This window comes from Sapajus apella, unplaced genomic scaffold, assembly GCF_009761245.1.
Source record: "Sapajus apella isolate SASKATOON/1434 unplaced genomic scaffold, GSC_monkey_1.0 scaffold36, whole genome shotgun sequence".
NCBI lineage: Eukaryota > Metazoa > Chordata > Mammalia > Primates > Cebidae > Sapajus > Sapajus apella.
The window spans coordinates 476753-494531 of record NW_022436976.1 but is presented as its reverse complement, the minus strand read 5'-3'; positions in this window follow the sequence as shown (position 1 = coordinate 494531).

The following is a 17779-nucleotide window of genomic DNA, read 5'->3' as shown; positions in this document are numbered from 1 at the left end:
AGACCTGAAGCCAGCACAGCACTGGGTCTCATCCAGGCCTGTTATGACCACACCTGGCTACTGCCTATGTTTATTCAAGACCCTGGAGCTCTATGATCAGCACGCAGTGAAGTCTCCCAGGTTTGTGTATTTTCCTTCAGGGTGGCAAGTTCTCCCAGGTCCTAGAGGGTCCAGAGGTGCTATCTGGGAACCAGGGACTAGAGTAAAAAACCCTTAGAAGTCTACTTGGTGTCTATTGCACTGTGGCTGAGCTGGCACTCAACTACAGTGTGCAGCCCTTCCCACTCTGCCCTCTCCTTTCCATAGGCAGAGAAGCCTCATTCAGTGGCCACCACCACAGGCCGATGGAGAGTCCTGCCAGGCTGCTGTCAATGTTCCGTTAAGGCCCAAGTGCTCTTCAGTCAGCTTGTCATGAATGCTGCCTGGCCTGGGACTTACACTTCAGGGCAGTGGGCTCCACTCTGGCCTAGCACTGGTTCAGAGATGCCATCCAAGAGCAAAGACCTGCTATCAGGGACCCCAAGACTCTGCTTTGTGCTCTAACCTGCTGTGGCCAAGCTGTTACCAAGGGTGCAAGGCAAAGCCCCCTAACTTTCCCCTCTGATGTCGTCAAGCAGAAGGAGTCTCTCCCCTTAGCCACCACAGCTGGGAATGTGTGAAGTTTCACCTGAAGCCAGAAAGTCTCAGAGTCTTACCCAAGGCCCATAATATACTACCTGGGTATCACTACTGGTTATTCAGGGCCCAAGAGTTCTTTAATCAGCAGGTGTTGGGTCCTGTCAGACTGAATTTTTCCCTTCAAGGCAGCAGCTTCCCTTCTGGCCCAGGGTGAATCTAGTAGCATCATCCAGGAGCTAGGGCCTGGAAAAGGGGCCTCAAACTCTGACTGGTGCCCTATTCTACTGTGACTGAGCTAGTATCCATCATGCAAGACAAAGTCCTCCCTACTCGTCCCTCTCCTCTCCTTAAGCAGAAAGAAGGAGTCTCTTTTGGAGCCACAAGCTGCGCAGCCTGGGATTGGGGGAGGGGTGGTGCACACACTCCCTTAGCTGCCCCAGCTACTGACTCAGTAGTTAGCATGCTGCCCCCATTCACTAGCTCAGAGCGCAGTTCAGGCCTAGGGCTCTCCTAGGAGTTGCAATCCTTGTGGCCTAGACTACCTTTCAAGTTTATTTAAGGCTCCAGGGCACTTTAGCTTACAGTGGCAAGGCTTGCCAAAACTCAACTGCTAACCACTGGGCTGGGTGAATACCCTCTAGCTAGAGCTGGTTTAAATACTACCTCTGTGGGCAGGAGTCAGCTGATTTCAGAACTGTTTTGCTTTCTGCTGTGACAAGGCATCACTGAGTCCAGTGCAATGTCTCACGATTGCTGCACTCCTCCTCTCCAAGTACACAGATTTGTTCTCCATGCTATGCAGCAGCTGCCAGGGAATGGGGGAGTGGGAGAAGAGTGGCATCAGCAATTCAAGACTGTCTCCAACCCTCTTTAGTGCCTCTTTCAGCAATATGAAGTTAAAACTAAGTACTGTGGATGCTTGCTTGATTTTTGGTTTTTACGAAGGTGATTTTTTCATGAAGATGGTTGATAAGTGGGTGTCTTTGTTGGGGTAGAGCAGGACAATCAGTGCAAACTTCTATTTGGCCGACTTGCTGTACTCCTCTTCTTCCATAGTCAGAGTTTCAGGGACACACTGATTAGAGTCAAATTACCAAAATTCACAAGATAAAAAAATTATATTCATAAGCTTTAAACACCATTGTGTTTTAAGATGTGTTCAAAAGTTAGTCCTGCCCTCAAATGTTCCATTTGGCAACAGTTTTGTTAGGTCCAATAAAATTCCGATTCACTAGATTTTAAAGTATTTAAATATGGCTGTTTTGAATGTTTTTGCAGCCACAGCTGGCGCCAATGTGTTGATAAAAATTATTCAGGACAGCAAGTCCAAGAATATGGATGATATTAATATACTTTCCAGGCAAGGTGTGTAGATCAAATGTCAAGCTACACTTGCCAGCTCTGATGAATAATTAATGGAGACTTAGACATTTAGCACATGGCAGTATATAGCTGACTAAAGAAAATTAAACACAATTTTAGAGTCTTACCATGTGCTCTCTTCCACCGGTTTCTATCACTGAGATTATGATATAAGTGATTCTGTGCTATTTTCTCCCCTTTACCTGACACCAAACAAAATTAAATAATGTCATTCTCCTATTTGTTTAGTATTATACCTTGTGTAAATTACTTTTACATGCATTGCTAATTTAGCCCTCATATCCAAATAAAACAGAGTTTGTGAAATCAGCAAGGAAGGTATTATTATTCATATTTTAAAAACTAAGAAAAGTGAAGTGACCTATGCAAAAATAGAGAAAAACAATAGACCCATGACTTTCTTTTGAAGTGCCCCCAACTGCCATTGCATCAACAAAAATTAAGTCAAACACTCTGGAACTCATCAAACATTTAGAGACCTTTGGAGGCCAGATCAACTCCAGAGGGACCAAGGAAGAAGAATGGAGCTGGAATCGGCTCCAGAAGCCCACTCTAGAAGCTCTTGGAGTCTATTCAAGACAAACGAATTGTGGGATAGCTCCTGGAAACTGAAAGGAGAAGAGGTTATCAATTCTAGGATGTTGTCTTAAATTATAATAGTATATTCTAGTGGGTATAACTGAGAGTATTTCTAATATCATCCAACAGAATTAATAATATTGATATTGTCAACTAAAAAAAAAGTTAAGCATCTGCCTTTGCTTATACATGGCTAGGTCTCAAATATTTCCAAACCATATGTGGATTTAAAATGGATTTGATGATACTGTATAGCTGCTTTTTGATTTCTTGGTTGATTTTTTTTTTTTTTTTTTGAGGTGGGGTTGTTGGAAAGAGAACAGAAAAGTCCAAATGAAAAGGATTATTGCCAGAAAAATGTTTTAGTTCATGTTTCATTTCAAATTGTTGGATATAAGAGTTCAATTTTGTTTGAGTCTATAATTTCCTGTTGTTTCTGCTTAATTTACTGAAAGCATATATATAACTGAATGTCTATAAGTTATTCTCATGATGTCATCTGTAAATTACTTAATTCATGATATATATGCAGATATATATGAAAATAGAACTAAGACTAAAAAATGTAAGAGATTAGAGTGACGTTAGAGAATATTAATATTGTATGCCCTAACATGGTAGAAATAATAACAAAAATATTGGAAGATAAACGACAAAGAAAACAGGTGAAAAATATATTGATTTTCTTAGATATGTACCATCTGGAGTAAAAAGATATCACTTAAAATGACACATAAGTAAATCTATATGAATATTTCATAATACAGTTGTTAATTCTAAAGCTAGTGATGTAGATGAGGTAGGAAAAGGAGGAAAAGTATGAAAAATGTACTAATAAAATGAGAAGTGATAAGAGAGGAAATGAACATAAAAGTGAAAAAAAACCTTAATAAATTGGACAATTTTCTACTCAAGCTTAGAAAAGACATAAAATCTAAGTAGCACAATTTTCATAAGCAGAAACTCAAAACTTCATCAAAGAGCTACTGCCACCTCTTGCCAATTTTCCCTGGCCAAACACCAGGTAGAAATTATTTCTCTGAGCAATTTTACAAGATCTTCAAAAAGAATTCTAGATTATTTTCATAAAGCAAGCAGGACACTGATGGTAAAATTTAATGAAAATTATCTCCAATATCATACATGAATACTAAAGAAAACTCCTAAATAAATTTGGCAGTACATTAAAAGAAAAATGTATCATTTCCAATAGGATTTATTAAAAGTCTGTAAAGAAGGTTCAATATAAGAAAATCTATTAATCTATTGATAACTACCAATTAGTAGGTATAAGGAGGAGAATAATCTGATTATCTTTACCTTCATATATGCTAAAAAAGTATTTGACAAAATTTAGTAACCATTCTTGATGAAATTCTTAAGAATTTATCAATGGTTACATCTTTGAATACTGAAATATATTTATTTCATCTTCCAAATTAGTAGTACATTTCAGGGAGAAATATTAGGGCATTTCCACTCAGGAACAAGGCAAGAATGGTCCTATCATCACTATTATTTAACATTGTACCAGAAGTGCTAGCCAATGCAATTATGCACGATAAGGAAATTAGAGATGTGAGAATTAACAAAGCAATAAAACTATATGTAAATCATATAATATATCTAGAAAATTCAAAAAGGTTAAATAAACAACTACAAATGAACAAAACATTTAGTAAATTAGCAAGGTGCAAAATTAATATGCAAATTTTTTCATATATACAATCAATATCCATTGAAAATATAATGGAAGAAAAGGCCCCATGGCAAGGTAATGAGCCTAAAAAGAAATGTTCAAGGCTGAGTATTCTAAGGATGAAAACACTAAAATAGTCTTTGAAAGATAAAAGGAAGTCTTGAACAAATGGAAAGGCATTTTAGATAGGAAGAGTCAATATTATCAAGATGTTGAAACTCTCTAAGTTAATCTATAAATTTAATGTGATTTCAATAAAAATGAAATCTGTTTTTTTTTTTTTTTTTTTTAGAATCAGACTAGACCAGAAGTGATTTTAAAGTTTATATTAAAATAAGCCAGGCATGGTGGCGTGCACATGTAATCCCAGCTATTCAGAGAGAGAAGGATTGCTTGAGACCAGGAGTTTGAGACCAGCATGGGCAACATAACAAGAACCTATCTCAAAAAACAAAAAAAAAGCTCATATGGAAATAAAAACAAAAAAATAGGAAATCTCTGCAAAAGAAAAGCAATAAAGGAAGATTTTTCTCTGTCAGATAAAATCTCAGTAATTATTACTGTAATGACACATGAATAAGCAAACAGACTAACACAACAGAATGTATAGTCAGAAATAGACCTAAATCCATATGGAGTTTTAGTATATAATAAATGTGACATCTCAAATCAGTGAGAAAAAAAGGTGCTATCAATGAATCATCTGGGAACAACCAGGAAGCCACATAGAGAAAAAAAGTACGGTTTGATGTATGGCTCACACCCTAACCCACGGTAAATTCCAAATGGGCTAGGATTTTTCCTTTAGATACAAACACATAAGAATGAAATACATTTGGATATAATTCACTGAAGCACTGTTTGTAACGCAACATATTGGAAATTATCTACATGCTCACCAATAAGAGACTGGTTAAGTACATTAATAGCATATCTATAAAATGGAATACTATGATTTTGTTTAAAAAAGTTTTTTAATCAATATATTATATCAAAATATCCTCAAACTGTGGTAAGTGAAAAAAACTAGAACAGGAGGTAAAATATGTATAATTTCCTATTATCCGTAATGTGAAAGGAGAAGAAAGATAATAATTATTTTTATTCGCTTTCAGATAAATACAAATTCTTATCAAGGTTATGATAACTTAGACGTCACTTTGGCAGGTTTCCAAATTAATCCACCTGGGGGATGTCTTATAATTCATGGCTTATATCCTATTCTTTAATAAAGAAACTTATCCTGAGTCCCTGAAATCATAACTGATACTGAAAAGGACATTGATTGGTTTCTGAATGGTGAAGCTTTACTGATTGTCTTGCACATAGAAGATTTTAGCCTATATGTTGCAAAGGACAACTCCTGTATGAGAAGCCCCTCTCCCTTAACTTACCCGTAGAAACTTTCCCCCTCCTCCTCCTCCTCCTCACCTTCTCCTTCTCCTTCTTCCTTTTTCTTTGAGACAGAGTCTCACCTTGTGGCCCAGACTGGAGTGCAGTGGTGCAAACATGGCTTAATGAAGTCTCGACCTCCTGAGCTCAAGTGATCCGCCTTAGCCCCCTAAGTAGCTAGGACTATAGGTGTACACCACCATGCCCAGCTAATTTTTGTATTTTGGTAGAGAAGGGGTTTCTCCATGTTGCCCAGGCTAATCTCAAACTCCTGAGCTCAAGCCATCCTCCTGACTCAGCCTCCCAAAGTGCTGGGATTATAGGTGTGAGCCATCATGCCCACCTACATTTTCACACTCCGTGTTTAAGCCCAGTAAATGAATACCTACCCAAAAAATACTGAGACATGTTTTTATGCAAAAAACCCTCCTAATCATAGCTAAAGAGTGAAATAGAAAGGTTATGTAAACAATTTGCCAACTTGCTGAAATAAATTTATTTCACTAGTAAATCTGCTCATAATTTTTTTATACTTAAATATCACTTTAAGAGGAAAATGCATTTGTGATCTCTTCAGCCTAGGTCAAATTCTTGTGTCATATACTTATGACATATATCCATTTCTACACATATCCATTTTGTACTTCCTTGGAGCACTCTTAAAAATTAAATAATCAACTGCCAAAAAATTACTCATATAATTGTCTATCCTAGAATGAAAGCATCTACAGGGCAGCGGCCAGGCCAGCCCATGCTGACTCCTGTATCTCATAGTGTCTACACAGAGGATGCTTTACATTGGAAGTAGAGTTGATGTTTTAAAATCTAAATGTTTTATTTCTACTAAGAGGGTAAAGATAGCTATGACTATCTAATTGTTACATTGCTACTCAGATAGAGGGACTGAGGAGTGTGCTCTCTGATCTGTCCACTGCTCTGAGGCTTCCTGCAGGAATTTTTGCTTTAAGGAAAGATAGGAGAGTAAAAGCCCATTCGTAGGGGACAACTGAAGTCTCAAAAGCTGATGATGCCCTCTTCAGTAAAGTTTTGGAGTTTTTCCCAGGTTCAATCCTCTCTTCTTTTACTAAGAGAACTACCACACTCATCAAGTTTTGGCTAGACTAATGGCTACTCCAGTTACAGGTTATGTTTTCCACATTCTCTTGGGAAAGCTTTTAGTTTTGGTTTTAGCTTCTAGGTTTTATTTTTGTGATATAGGGTGATGCTCTGTCACCCAGGCTGGAATGCAGTGGTGTGATCGTAGTTCATTGTAGCCTTTATTAGTGCTCAAGAGATCCTCCCACCTCAGCCTCCCAAGTAGCTGCGACTATAGTCACGCATCACCACACCTGGCTAATTTATTTTATTTTTAATTTTAATTCTTGTAGAGATGATATCTCCCTATGTTGCTCAGGCTGGTCTTAAACTCTTGGGCTCAAGTGATCCTCTTAACCTTGACCACTCAAAGTGCTGGAATTACAGGCGTCAGCTACCATGCCGTGCCTAAGTTTTAGCAACCACTTCTGCTTTATGATTTTCAAAATAAAGTTGTTTGTTCCTTGTATTTTCTTTTTTTCCTTTTTGTGGCCTGGCATGTGGAACCAGTCAAGTTGACAACCACTGGAGAAAACACATTTGACCTATAGAGAAAAGCCAAATGTAGAAGATGGCAGAGTTGCCCCAGGAACCTGGGTATCTAGATGACTTTATGGAGCATAGCCCAGATATCCATTTTGAACTGTGATGTGAGAAAGAAGCTTCTAAAAAATTTAAGCCCTTGTACTTGGAGCTGCTTTTCCCCCCTTATAATGGCTTAACTTATTCCCTAATAATGGCAACAAATACTAGTGGGTTCTTACTGGCAGGATCTATTTTGTAGAGAACAAAAATCCACTCTAGCTAGTTTAAGAAGAAAGGGATTTATTGCAGCTGTTAGGTAGCTTATAAAACGTTTTGGAAGGCCAAGGAAACAATTTTGGATTATACACTGTCAGAGGCAATATAGTCAGAAGAAACATCTGGCCCATACAGATTGATTCCAGAAGAAATCCTGCTGTTGCCACTACCCTCTACAGAGCACAGCATCACTATTATCTATCTCCATGGGTTGTATGCTGGCTTGTTGAGCTGTGAGAGGAGTATCGGAGCTGCCCATTGAGCTCAGCTGACTCATCTCTCTGGGTCATGCCACAGTAGGCTTGGGCCATGCCAGTGGGGACCCTGACTGTAGTTCTTTTTGCTTTCAGGCACTCATGTCTCCTGTAAAGATGCTTTTGTTTCAGTCTGTTGGAGTGCTCATTTGCTCTCACTGAGCTTACTGAATGGATGATTTCTTCTTATGGAGTTCCTAGAAATGTGATGTTGCAAAAATTTTTGTTACAGGTTTAGCATATGCTTTGTTCATAATGTTTTGAATGGGTAGATGTAATTTTCAGTAACAGAAGAGTAAATACCATCAGAATTCTGAGCCTAATTCCAGAATTTTCCTTGAAAGGACAAGATTTATTATCAAGGAATGAGTTTAAGTAATAAAGCTGGCAAGTAGTCAACATAGATCAACTTTCCATTATTAACATTCTGAGCCATATGTGAAATGACTGGAAAACAGATCTTGGAGCCATAAGGCATTAAGACTTGTTCTTCCCTTCCTGTCAATTTAAACACAAAAAACACTTTAGGAAACCAAAGACACATGCACATTCATAAAGGGAAAAGGATTGGAGTGAACCTTTCTATTTTGCCTCTAATGCTGGAATATTCTTTCACATTCTTTCCAATGTTTTACTTAGTTTGATTCCAACTGTTTTCTGTAATATTCAAAACTTTCCTCAAAAGCACTTCATTGTGGGTCAATGAGGTATGCCACCTAAATAAGATTTTCACATAACCAAGAATCATCTTTTTACAATTGAAAATCTTTTTCATCTTATTTTTGACAGAAATCTTTTTGTAGTCCATACATTTTAACCAGGCTTATTAAACAAAAGACGCTCTCCTTGGTTATCTCAATGAATACTCATTATTAGATAATGCTTTCATAGTGAAATTCCAGCTACTGTCCAAAATTCTTTTCACTTCCTGCAGTACTGATAATCACTTTTCACTGGAACTCCATCAAATATTTTTATGTCCTTTCTCTCTTCAAATGTATTGTTTATAACTTATCAAGCTTAACTGAAGTGTGCTAGAATCAAACAGCCTCTGAATGAGAGTTTAAAAGGTCACCTAGGAAATAAGGAATTTAGCCAGAGTGTTATGGCTTTGTCAAAGCCATTTCATCATGCTTAAAAAAAAAAAAATTCTGGATGCAAATCTCTGCAACAGAGAATTGCAGATTATAGAAATCTGGCATTCAAAAGAGAGTACTTTTACTATCCTTTTAGACATAAACTTTAAAAAAAAAACAGTTTTATTGAGGTATAATTGACATATAGCAAAAAATCACAGATATTTAAAGTATACAATTTGATTAGTTTTGATGTATGTATACATTCACAAAACCATCATCACAATCAAGATAATGAACATTTCCATCATCCAAAAAAAGTTTCCTCGTTCCTCTCTGTAATTTTAAAGTCCAGATCCCCAGGAAACTGCTGATCTGATTTATGCCACTCTAGGTTAGTTTGCATTTTCTAGAATTTTAAATGAAAGGAATCATACAGTATGTGGTATTTTTTGACCTTTTAAATTTTACTCAGCATAATTGTTTTGAGATTCATTCTGCTATAGCATATACCAACAATTAATTCTATTTTATTACTGAGTAGTTTCTATTATATAAATGCAACACAGTTGTTTATTCATCTGTTTATAGACATTTGGGTTATTTTCAGTTTTCAGTTATTACAAGTAAATCTGCTATGAACTTTTATATACTAGTGTTCGTATGGTGTTATAAACCAAAGAAACTTAGAAACTGTTTTCCAAAGTGGTTGTATCATTTTACATTCTTACCAGCAGTGCGTGAGAATTCTAGTTCCTTCATATTGGTAGGGTCAGTCTTTTAAATTTTAGTGATTCTGACGATGAGTGGTGCTGTCCATTTTGGTTTTAATTTGCATGTTTTTAATGATTAATAGTACTAAATAAATTTTCATATGAAAATATTGTCTTCTGATGTGGTTTAGATCTGTGTCCCCAACCAAAAATCATGTTGAAGTGTAGTCCCCAATATTGGAGGTGGGACCTGGTGGCAGGTGGCTGGATCATGGGGGTGGATTTCTTGTGAATGGTTTAGCACCATGCCCTTAGTGCTGTTCTTGTGATAGTGAGTTCCTGTGAGATCTGGTTATTTAAAAGTGTATAGTACTTCCCCTCATTTCTCTTGCTTTTGCTCCCACCATGTGAGATGCCTGCTCTGGCTCAGCCTCCCTAGAAGCCCAGCAGATACCAGCATCATGCTTCCTGTACAGCCTGCAGAAGCATGAGCCAATTAAACCTCTTTTCTTTATAAATTACTCAGTATCCTGTATTTCTGTATAACAATGAGAAAACAGACTTATACATCCTCTTTGGTGAAGAATCTGATCAAATCTTTTGCCCATTTTTTAATTAGTTCATTTGTCTTCTTATATTAAATCTTGAGAGTTATTTAAATATTTTGGATATAAGTTTATCCAAATGTATCATATAGATGATATATCAGATATATGATTTGCAAGTATTTTCTCTGTGGTTTGCATTTTCTTCTTTCAAGGAATAGAAGTTTTTAACTTTGATGAAATTCAATATATTACTTTTTCTTCTATAGATCATGCTTTCAGTGTTGTGCCTAAGAAATCTTGGCCTAATCCAAAACAGTAAAGATTTTCTTTCTGTTTCCTTCTAGAAGTTCTACAGTTTTAGGTTTCATGTTTAGATCTATGATCAATTTGTAGTGAATTTGTGTAAATGGTGTTAAGGAATGGACTGAGGGTCCCTTTTTTTCAACTTTTGTTAAAAAGACTGTTGAAAATTAGTTGTTCAAAAATTGGTGGGTGTACTCTGGGCTGTCTATTTTGTTCAACTGATCCATTTATTCATCTTTGCACTAGTACCACTAGCCTTGCTTCCTCTATCGTTATAATAAACCTTAAAATCAGGTAGTGTTAGTCCTCTAACTTTGTTCTTTTTCAACATTGTTTTGCCTATTCTAGGTCTTTGCATTTCAATGTAAACTTAATAATTTTTTTTTATCAATACCTACAAAAGAGACTTCTGGGATTATGATCAGAATTTCATTCAATCTATACATTTAATGGAGGAGGCAGGGAAAGTTTTCTGACCCATGACCAAGATGTATCTATTTATTTGTTTGTTTGTTTTTTGTTTTCCTTTGTTTTTGAGATAGTCTTGCTCTGTCACCTAGGCTGGAGTGCAGTGGCATGATCTCAGCAACCTCTGTCTCCCAGGTTCAAAGGATCCTTGTGCCTCAGCCTCCTGAGTAGCAGAGATTACAGGCATATGCCACTATGCCTAATTTTTGTTTTTTAGTAGAGATGGGGTTTTACCACGTTGGCCAGGCTGGTCTTGAACTCCTGGCCTCAAGTGATCTGCCTGCCTTGGCCTCCCAAAGTGCTGGGATTACAGGCATGAGCCACTGCAACCAGCTCATACCTATCTATTTAGGTTTTCTTTAATTTTTCTCACCAGTGTTTTATAGTTTTCAATGTGCAAGTCTTTCACAGCCTTTATTAGATTCATCCCTAAGTTGTTCATGTTTTTTGCTACTTTTGTAAAAAATATTTTTACTAGTATGTAGAGATACTTCTGTATATTGATCTTATATCTTGTGACCTTGCTAAAGTCATTAGTTCTAGCAAGTTTTTTTGTAGATTTCCTCGGATTTCATATGTAGATGATCATGTCTGTGAATAACAACTGTGTTACTCCTTCCTATTTAGTCTATATGTCTGTTACTCTTTTTCTAGCCTTATTGCAATGGCTAGAACATCTAACACAATGTTGAATAGAAGTGGCAAAAGTGGACATCGTGATCATATTTCTGATATTAGGAACAAAGTACTCTCTGTAGAGGGAGGATATTTGGAGCTTACCTCCAGCCTCTCTAAATCCTCTTCTTTGAAGCTTTTTACTGTAACACATATCCTTTAATGCTGTCACTGTGATGTATCCTTCTATATATAGTTAATAATTTTCCGTTTGTCCAAAGGACATCTTTTAGCATTTATTGTAGTGCTGATGATTTGCTGATGACGAATTCTTTCAGTTTTTTATGCCTAGAAAGTATTTTACCTTTGTTTTTTAAAGATTTTTTTTCTGGGTATAGAATTCTAAATGTAGAATTTTAGGTTGACTTTTTTTTTTTTTCATTTCAGTAATTTAAAGATGTTGCTTCATGGTGAATTAACTTGCAATTTCCAAAGAAAATTATGCTGTCATCCTTATGTCTGTTCCTCTGCATGTATAACATCTTTCTTCTTTGACAGCTTTTTATGATTTTATCATTGGTTTGGAGCACTTTGATTATGATGCACGTCGGTGTAGTTTTCTACATGTTTCCTGTGCTTGGGGTTTGTTGACCTTCTTGAGTCTATAAATTTTGAGATTTCATCAAATTTGGAAAATATATATTTTAAGAGTTTTTTTGTTTATTTTTCTATTCCTCTTTTCTCCTCTCCTTTGGAGACTCTAATTACACACACATCAGAATGTTTGAAGTTGTCCCAAAGCTTACGGATGGATGCCCTTTCCTCTTTTTACTTCTCTTCTCTCTGTGCTTCATTTAGGATCATTTCTATTGCTATGTCTTCAAATTCACTACTCTTTTCTTCTTCAGTGTCTAATCTTCTGTGAGCCCACTGCAGCTTTTATCTCTAGAGTTCAATGCATCTTGTTTTATTTTTGTTTTTCAAAATATCTTGTTTCACCTTAACTTTATAAACATATAAAATGTAATTCTGATAACTTTAGTGTCCTTGTCTGCTAATTCTAACATTGTGTAAATTCTCAGTTGTTTTAATTGGGTAAGTTTTCCAAATATGGTTTGTATTTTCTTGCTTCTTTGTTTGACTTGTAACTTTTAACTGACTACCAGACATTGTACATTTTGTTTCACTGGGTGCTGGATATTTTTGTGTTCCTACAAGTATTTGTGAGCTTTGTTCTGAGATGCTTGGAAACAGTTTTATCCTTCAGGTTTGTTAGGCTGGCCCAAAGCGATACTCAATGTCGAGCTACTTATTCACCACTGAGGCAAGACCCTACTGTGCACTGTAGCAAATATCCTGTGAATTATGGAGTTTTCCAGTCTGGATAGTGGGAACCGGTACCACTCTCAGCCTTGTGTGAGCATTGGGCACTGCTTCCTCTAATATGTTTAGGGATTTCTTTCCCTGGCTTCATGTAGTTTCCTCACAGGCAAGTGCTAATCTGTACTCATTTGAATACTTGAGAGGAACCCTTTGCAGATCTCGGAAGTTCTCTCTCTTTGCATGTCTCTGCTTTCCAGTACTCTGTCCTATGACTCTGGCCATCTTAGTTTCCCTGGACTCTCAGCTCTGTCTCCTCAACTCAGAGTCCACTGTACTCTCCTGGATTTCCCCTCTCAGCACTTCATCCTGGCAATTCTCTAAAGAGAGTAAGCTGGGGCAACCATAGGGCTCATCTTACTTTCCTGTCTCTCACCATGCCTAATGTCCAGCATCCTGAGAACTACTGTGTCCTGTATGTTGCCCTTTTTCTTGCCTTTTTTTTTCTTTTTTGGTTGTCAGAGGTAGAAAGAGGAATCTGGTTCCTATTACTTCATCTTGATCAGAAAGTGCCGAGATTACAGGTGTGAGCGACTGGCTTATTTTTCTTATGTCATTCAGGAACTGTGTCTTTTAATTCCAACCAATGCAGGATATTTTATCCATATGTATCAAACAATGTCAATAATAAATGACTGAATTAGCATTGGAAGATAAATATTTCCTTTTCCTGATATTTCTTAGAGGATGTTTTAACAGTCCCCAACCAAAGTTTGAAACTTCTTCTTAATTTATAACTTTTTCTTTTCACTAATTCTCAGTTTTGGTGATGAAGCAGCAAATAGATTTATGCTATGTACCAACCCTCAATAATTTGGTGCTTTGGGGTTGGTTTTTTTTTTTTTTTTTTTTTTTGAGCTAGGGTCTCACTCTGTCTCCCAGGCTAGAGTGCAGTAACTTGATCACAGCTCACTGCAGCCTTGACCTCCCTGGGCCCTGACTTATCTTTTACAGCCACCAGATTGCTGTGTGTTCTATATTTTTTAGTACTATTTCTATTTTTTTATATTATTATTTTTTAAATTTCTGAATTATATCTTTCTGGTATGAGAGATAATAGTTACTTTTCAATGAACAGACAACTGTCTAGCAATAATTATTAAATTGATGCAAATGTCAATTTTATCATATGGTGAAATCCCATAGGTATGGCTATTTTGTTTTTAAACTCTCCTCTGTTCTACTGTTCCTTTTTTATGTAGTCAAAATTATATTAATAGTAATGATAACATGGCTTTAGAGTTACAATGTCTAGATTATAATTCTATTTTCATTATTTACTGGCTATTTAATTTTTGCAAGTGTATCTTTTCTAGGCCTCAGTTTCTTCCAAGTATCGGGTATTAAAAATGCTATCCAATTCATAAGGTTTGGAAGATAATTAAATGACATTATGTATATAAAACATAGCACAGTGTCTGGCACACAATAAGCCTTCAATAAATGTCATTAGAAACAATAGTAGTAATAAAGCTTTATAGTATGTTTTCATACCTAGTAGGTAAGACCTCTGATGTTATACTTTTTTAAAAAAAATTTATTTGCTTGTTCCACCTGTTACCATCCCTGTGTTAAAAGTGACTTTTCAAGATCCACCACAAGATTGAAGGAGAAATGCAGAAACTTGGGGACAGATCTTCTAGAGTCACTTTGTTACTAACATTCAGTCAACTGCAGGGAGGAGAGTGGAAGGGACAAACAGAGTCTTTCTGTGATCAGTATGCTTTCTCTCACTCAAACAACACAGCTCACAGTGAGTAGCAACAGTTATAGAAAAAAGTGGACATTTTTTGGACATGTCTTTTCAGAGAATGCTTTCTTGCTACTTCTCCCCAGTTTTGCAGTTAAATAATTACATTTTTTAGAATACCTCTTGCTTCTGTAAACTAAAATAAAATCCTAAGCCCCTCAAACTGACAGGATGGACCCTGCCCCCTTGGCAAAGGGGACCCCAGAAAAATCTTACAATTTAGTTCCCAGACGTGACAGGATGGGAGGTCCAACCCCCCTTGTTACACTAACCTCCTTTTGTGGTTTAGACACAACTGACCAGCAGTAATGTCAAAATAGATATCTTAAGGCTGACAGAATGGACTCTTCGTGGAAATAAGATTCCAAATTATAAATAGGACCTAAGGCCATTCCAGACAATGATTAAATCATACACACTACACTTAAAGAATAAACTATGTGCAAAGTGCTACAAGGTTTTTCTTTTTCTCTAGAAGCTAAACAAGCACTAGCCTTGAAACAAACAATATTAAAGCAATTGCAGTTCACCACCAGATGCTCACTAACTGATGCCCTGTTCCACAAGCCTTGATTGGACAACCAACTGATTTCTGTAACTTTCTTCTGATGAGAGACCACTTACCATGAACTGGTTCTGGCCAATTTTACAGAGGCTGCGCACTGGAATGCCTCCATGTCCCTGCTTCACTTTTGGCCTAGCTGTAACACATTTAACTGTTAATCTTCAACCACTAAGTGAACATGGGTGCTGTGTAACATGCATGAAGATGACCTTCGAGAATATTCATAGCTCCTCCTGTAACCAGTTGAATATGTATACTTGGCCAACCCATTCAAAAGAAATCCCTGTTCCATCCTTCTCTGTCTCAAAGTGCTTTTTTTAGATGGTGGTTGTGATTCCTGCCTGGAGGTTATAATCCCCTTCTTAAGAAATAAAGCTCATCAGCTCATCAATTTAAATGATGAGGAACCCAAAAAACAGGAAATAAATCTCTCTTTTCTAAATGTATACATTGTTATACATCACGATTTTTAAGTTAATACTTCTTATTATCCCTTTACTCTCACCACGTTTAGCATAAACCAGCCATTGTCTGTTCTGTTATTGCAGAATTACATACTATCCTGAATAATTTGGTGAGTAATTTACCTCACCAGATCCTAGCTAGAAATAGGCATGTCTGTCCATTTATTTATTTTGTTCCTTAGTAATTTTTTTTTTTAACTTTAAGTTCTGGGATACATGTGCAGGACGTGCAGGTTTGTTACATAGATATATATGTGCCATGGTGGTTTGCTGCACCTATCAACCCATCATCTAGGTTTTAAGCCCCGCCTGCCTTTGGTATTTGTCCTAATGCTCTGCCTCCCCTAGCCCCCCACCCTCTAACAGGCCCCAGTGTGTGATGTTCCCCCCACACCCCATGTCCATGTGTTCTCATTGTTCAACTCCCACTTATGAGTGAGAACATTCAGTGTTTGGTTTTCTGCTCCTGCGTTAGTTTGCTAAGGATGATGGTTTCCCTGCAAAGGACATGAATTCATATTTTCGTGGCTACATAGTATTCCATGGTGTATATATGTCACTTTTTCTTTATCCATTCTATCATTGATGGGCATTTGGGTTGGTTGCAAGTCTTTGCTATTGTAAATAGCACTGCAATAAACATACATGTACATGTGTCTTTATAGTAGAATAATTTATAATCCTTTGGGTATATGCCCAGTAATGGGATTGCTGGGTCAAATGATATTTCTGGTTCTAGATCCCTGAGGGATTGTCACACTGTCTTCCACAATGGTTGAGGTAATTTACACTCCCACCAACAGTGTAAAAGCACTCCTATTTCTCCACAGCCTCGCCAGCCCTTAGCAAAGTTTTAGTAGTGCTCTAATTTCCCTCTTTCCTTTATTTCTCTCTCTCTTTCTTTCTTTTTTTCTTCCATGTTACAAAGTTACATTTAAAAAAAAATTTGGGTACATACTAAGTGTAAGGTATGTGAGATGTTTTGATGCAGGCATGCAATGTGAAATAGGCACTTCATGAAGAATAGAGTATCTATCCCTCAAGTGCTTATCCTTTGAGTTACAAACAATCCAATTATATTATTTTTAAAATGTGCAATTAAGTTACTATTGACTACAGTCACACTTTCGTGCTATTAAATACTAGATCTTATTCATTTTTTCTATTTGTAGTACCCGTTAACCATCCCTACCTACCCCTCACTCAACGTCCCATTACCCTTCCTGGCCTCTGATAATCATCCTTCTACTCTTTATGTCCATGAGTTAAATTGATTTGATTTTTAGATCCCAAAAATAAGTGAAAACATGTGATGTTTGTCTTTCTGTGCCTGGTTTATTTTACTTAACATAATTACCTCCAGTTCCATCCACGTGGTTGCAAATGATTAGAAATCATTCTTTGTGGCTAAACAGTGCTCCATTGCACATATGTACCACATTTTATTTATTCATTCACCTATTGATGGACACTTACGTTGCTTTCAAATATTAGTTATTGTAAACAGTGCTGCAACAAATATAGGAGTGCATTTATCTCTTCAATATACTAATTTTCTTTCTTTTGGGTATATAACCAAACATGGGATTGCTGGATCATATGGTAGCTCTATTTTTAGTGTTTTGAGGAAGCTCCAAACTGTTCTCCATAGTGGTTGTACTAATTTACATTCTCACCAACAGTGTACAATGGTTCCCTTTTCTCCCCATCCTCACCAGCATTTGTTATTGCCTGTCTTTTGGATATAAGCCATTTTAACTGGGGTGAGATGATTTCTCATTATAGTTTTGATTTGCATGTCTCTTATGGTCAATGCTGTTGAGCAGTTTTGCATATGCCTGTCTGTCATTTGTATGTCTTCTTTTGAGAAATGTCTATTCAAATCTTTTGCTCATTTTTTATGGGATTATTTATATTTTTTCCCATATAGTTGTTTGAGCTCCTTACAGATTCTGATTACTATCCCTTCTCAGATGGGTAGTTTGCAAATATTTTCCCTCATTCTGTGGTTGTCTCTTCACTTTATTGATTGTATCCTTTGCTGTACAGCAGCTTTTTAACTTGATATGATCCCAT